Here is a 5587-nt window from a genome sequence, read left to right on the forward strand (position 1 = left end):
TGGTGGTTAAGAGCACCCGGAATGACCTGATGGTTAAACTCACACAGGACAAGCTCTGGGAAGTGGGAACTCTGCTGACCACAACCCCTAATCCTATCACACAACTAGAAATAGCCGTGGAGCGTACCTAACACGACCTAGACGCCTCTTCACAGCCTAAGAGCTAACTAGCCCTAAAGATAGAAAATAAAGCCTACCTTGCCTCAGAGAAATTCCCCAAAGGAAAAGGCAGCCCCCCACATATATTGACTGTGAGTTAAGATGAAAGTCACAAACACAGAGATGAAACAGGTTTCAGCAAAGGGAGGCCAGACTTACTAAACAGACTGAGGATAGAAAAGGTATCTTTGCGGTCAGCACAAAAAACTACAAAAAACCACGCAGAGTGTGCAAAAAAGACCTCCGCACCGACTCACGGTGCGGAGGTGCCACTCTGCATCCCAGAGCTTCCAGCTAGCAAGACAAAATCATGATAGCCAACTGGACAAGGAAACAATGAACAAATAATTAACTAGCAGGGACTTAGCTTCTTCTGGAGTAGACAGGTCACCAGAAAGATCCAAGAGCGAACCGAACCAGTACAAGAACATTGACAGCTGGCATGGAGTAACGATCTGAGTGGAGTTAAATAGAACAGCCAGCCAAAGAATAAACTACGTCACCTGTGGAAGGAACCTCAGAAGCAGCAGCTCCACTCACAGCCACCAGAGGGAGTCCATGGACAGAACTCGCCGAAGTACCATTCATGACCACAGGAGGGAGTTCGAAAACAGAATTCACAACACTTTAGGTACCGAGATGAGATCCTCAGACCAATTTTTAAACCATATGTTGGTGTGGTTGGCCCTGCATTCCTCCTAATGCAGGACAATACCAGACCTCATGTGGCTGGAGTGTGTCAGCAGTTCATGCAAGATGAAGGCATTGAAGCTATGGACTGGCCCGCCAGTTCCCAAGACCTGAATCCAATTGAACACATCTGGGACATCATGTCTCGCACCATCCACCAACGTCTCGTTGCACCACAGACTGTCCTGGAGTTGGCAGATGCATTAGTCCAGGTCTGGGAGGAGATCCCTCAGGAGACCATCCGCCGCCTCATCAGGAGCATGCCCAGGCTTTGTAGGTAGGTCATACAGGCACATGGAGGCCACACACACTACTGAGCATCATTTCCTTGTCTTGAGGCATTTCCACTGAAGTTGGATCAGCCTGTAATTTGATTTTCCACTTTGATTTTGAGTGGGATTCCAAATCCAGACCTCCATTAGTTAATACATTTGATTTCCATCTATGATTTTTGTGTGATTTTGTGGTCAGCACATTCAACTTTGTACAGAACAAAGTATTCAATGAGAATATTTCATTCATTCAGATCTAGGATGTATTATTTGTGTGTTCCCTTTATTTTTTTGAGCAGTGTATATATTATCAGGGAAATCTCCTTCTTTCTCCTCCAGGACTGATCATTCATTTTAAAAATTCTCAATTCACAAATCAAATCTATCTTCAGTGAATACAGACTTTCCAATAACAGAGAAAAAATGTTGCTCATAGGAATCTATGTAGAGGAGAGGAGAAGAGAGGAGCTCTGCCTCTAGCTCCTCCCTCCCCCCTACATAGATTCTTATAAGCAGCAACTTTTCTCTGTTATCGGAAAGTCTGTATTCACTGAAGACAGATTTTACCCATGAAATGGGAATTTTGAGAATGAAAGATCAGTCTTGGAGGACAAAGAAGGAGATTTATCTGATAAGACATATACAATGTTGCTGATTTTCATGTGTGCTATTGATATATGGGGTAAAAATAAATAAGTGATACTGCAGTTACCCCAACATCTTTTTCACCTCCCTTTCAAGTCATATAAAGGGAATCCCGTTAAGATGACTTTGACCACCCAAATTGCATTTTAAGCCTTCTCCTTGATGGACATTATGAATAATATATATTGGCTCTGGAAGTCTGGTCTTTAAAATAGAGGTGGTTTTTGGAGATGTTATCACAATCGGCCAACAATGTCCCAAAATTAAAGATACAACCTGCATTTGCCAGGACTGTATCAGGCCAAAAAAAAAAGATTTCTTTTGTATACCGCACTCAAAAGTGATCTTTCCTGGGATGATGCTGGTGCAGGAAATAAAAATATGCTCCCCCCTTCTCCAACACTAATGTTTGAGTATGACATGGCAGATTCAAGACCAGAATACAATATAAAAAGAACATAGAATTAATCGAAATGAGAACATTGAGACATGGGAAATGAGAATGTATATTTGCCGTAGATAATATGTTCGGTGTGGAGTTACCTCCTTGGCTCGAAATGATTACTCAGCATTAAGGGTTTCACTGTTCCGAGGGGCAAATCTATTTGTTGTGATAACGTATCAGGGTCTGTAATGGCCTTGGAAAAACAGTTTATCTAAGGAAAGCCACATGATTAAGTCAAATTCCTGCCCGGCTGTTTAATAAGTCAATTCCCAGACACTGTTGGCCTTATCTACTCCCCCTTCTCCTCTGCTGGAGGATACAGGCCATTGGGCATGATGCAGAAACAAGGAAACATTTTAGGAACAGCTGCACTTTCTTAGGTTTGCTAGGAAACCAAATAAACAGGGCACTTGGTGATAAGGCTGGTACAGGCTCCCGCCAGAAACTTTGATGCAATTACTATACACAAATGCTGGTCTTGTTTAGAGGTGACCAGTCTCCGGCTCAAGGTCAGGCATTCTGTTTCCTACAAGAGGTTTTTATTACCACTCCGCTGTGTAAACTGTGGTCGTTGGATCACGCAGAGAACTTGACCCAACTCTGCACTACATTCACAGCCGATGTGACGCTCGTTGTCCTAAATAAGAGACTGTCGGTTCTACGAATAGTAGGACTATTGAGGTCTGAGGGTCAGAGTCTATGTAAATGTTGTCCCCTATTAGAGTGAGGACACTCATTGCCTGCGCTAGTGATTTTCCACCTCTCACATTTGGAAGTGCTTTACATAAATATGAGAGTTTCATGTGAACCTTCCAGATATTTCAAAGGATTTCTTGTAGGTTGCAAAGGCATTTTTAGTATATCCATGTGTGACATTTCAACGATGACCTCACATAAAGTTAGTCTATCCAAGTGTCATCTTTGGGCGGCGTTACTCTTTTGATACTCATACCTGACGACAGTATTTTCGAATGCCAGAAAAGGCCAAGACAATGCACGCACTACATGATCACTGTTGTTACAATAAAGTTTGCATAAATCAATAGTACCAGTCTACACAAAAAATTTTGTAATATATTTTAATTGGAGAAATATGCTTCTTTCACCACTTATGAGACATCTGCCTCCTGACCTTATCACTCATTTTAAGAAATACTAGTCTACGGAGAAGAGGTGATGAGAAGCACAGTCATACACAGACCCATGCTGCTGCTTCCAAGTAAGTGCTCTAGCTCACCCTGGAGCTGGATTCTCAGCTACACTGCTCAGTAGTGCTGTATAATGTCCTCCCTGCTGCTGCTTCTGGATATGGATTACATAGAGACAGGAAAAAAGGAACTCCCTATGTCTCTGGTATAGCAACTAGTCTCCAGAGGCAGCTAAAAATTAGAGATAGAAGCTGTGGAGAGGGAAAGTTGTAAAAATGCAGAATAAAAATCATTAAGTAATCAGAAATAGTGTTATTCTTCATGTTCACAAACAATACATCTTATTCTAAAAAGTCAATGGAAATGATAGGTATGCTTAACCCCTTCACGACCTATGACGTATAGGTACAGCATAGGTCACGTCCCTCCCTTTGATGCGGGCTCCGGCTTTCTGGACACATGACAGGTATTGTGATCAGATGTCATGCACCCCTAACAGCTGCAGGTGGCATCGCGATCCACCCGCGGATGTTACTATGTTAAATGCCGCTGTCAATCTCTGACAGCAACATTTACCTTGCGCAAACAGGAGGCAAGTCACAAACTTCTCCCATCGGCGCCTCTGTCACATAATCACTGGGTGTCAATGGATTGGCGTGACAGCTGGGGTTCTGCAGAAGAACCCTGGGCTTGTCATTGCAGATCTCCTATGAACGCTGGCCCGTGGTTGAAGCACTGCAGTCGGATGATTGCAGCTTCAAGTCTCCTAAGAAACTAGTGAAGCAAGTAAAAAGTAGAAAAAAAGTTTTAAAAAATATCAACAAAATTAAAAAAAATAAAAGTTCAAATCACCCCCTTTTGCCCCATTTAAAATAGTATAATGTTTGGTATCACTGAGCTTATAGAAACGCTCCATCTATCAATACATAAGAAGAATTAATCCGATCGGTAAACGGCGTATCGATAAAAATAATGCAGTTAGTTTTTGGTCGCAATACAATGTATTAACAGACGATTAAAACATTGTATCTACCCCAAAGTGGTATCAAAAACATCAGCTCGTCGAGCAAAAAATAAGCTCTCACCCAGCCCCAGATCCCAAAAAATGTCGCTACTGTTCTCAGAAAATGTCACCATTTTTTTTTTCTTACAAACTTTAGATTTTGTTTCACAACTTAAATAAAAAAGTAAAACTCGCAATGACCTGGAGAATCATATTAACATGTCAGTTTTACCATATAGTCAGTAGGCTAAATAAAAAGATTCCCCCACCCCCCAAAAACAAATTGTAGTATTGCACTTTTTTTGCAATTTCACCACAATTGGAATTTTTTTCCTGTTTTCGAGTATACTATATGGTAAAATCAATGGTGTCGTTCAAAAGTACAACTCGTCCTGCGAAGAACAACAAGCCATTTTGACAGAAAAATAAAAAATGTTATGGCCCTGGGAAGAAGGAGAGCAAAAAACAGAAGTTCAAAAGCGGAAAATCCCAAGGTGGTGAAGGGGCTAAAAAAGTGCATCCACACAAAATGTGAATTGGATTTAAAAAAATTTAGCAAATTTTGGTGCAAAACTGCAGGAAATCTAGATTTGTCAGTAATCACGATGCAGATTTGCCAGAGGTTGATGTCCCCTTTGTATTATATGGTGACATCAAGCCCCACAGGTTAGTAACGGAGAGGCGCCTACTTGCATGGTGAATTCTCACGGTAATCTGCGGTGAACTCGCTGAGCTGAACTGCAGTGAGGCTGCAACCCTCAGTTGTTAGCTTCAGCAAGAATGGTTGACAAAACTGACAGGGACCCCATGCCATTTTTTACAATTATTTAAATAAATAAAAAAACATCATGGGGACTCCTCTATTCTTGATATCCAGCCTTGCCGTAGCTGACAGCTGAGGGTTGCAGCCTGCAGCTGTCAGTTTTGCCTAGCTGGTTAGCAAAAATACAGGGGAACCCCAGCCATTTATTTATTTATTCATTTATAGCGCAGGCAGCGGCTGATGAACACTTCTATTAGCCGCCGCCTGCTCTCACTGTTAGTAGCAGTCCCATAAGCCGCTGCCTGCTGTTATCAGTTGAATATAACTTTCATAATCATCCCCTGCTTGCGCTGATCACCGGCAGAGCAGGGGAGAATGAAGAGAACCATCTTCAGCACCTGGCACTGGCAAACAGCGTTAACTGTACCGCTGCTTCCTTGGCACCGTTACATGTGGTACTGA

This window comes from Ranitomeya imitator, chromosome 2 (genome assembly GCF_032444005.1).
Source record: "Ranitomeya imitator isolate aRanImi1 chromosome 2, aRanImi1.pri, whole genome shotgun sequence".
Taxonomy (NCBI): Eukaryota; Metazoa; Chordata; class Amphibia; order Anura; family Dendrobatidae; genus Ranitomeya; species Ranitomeya imitator.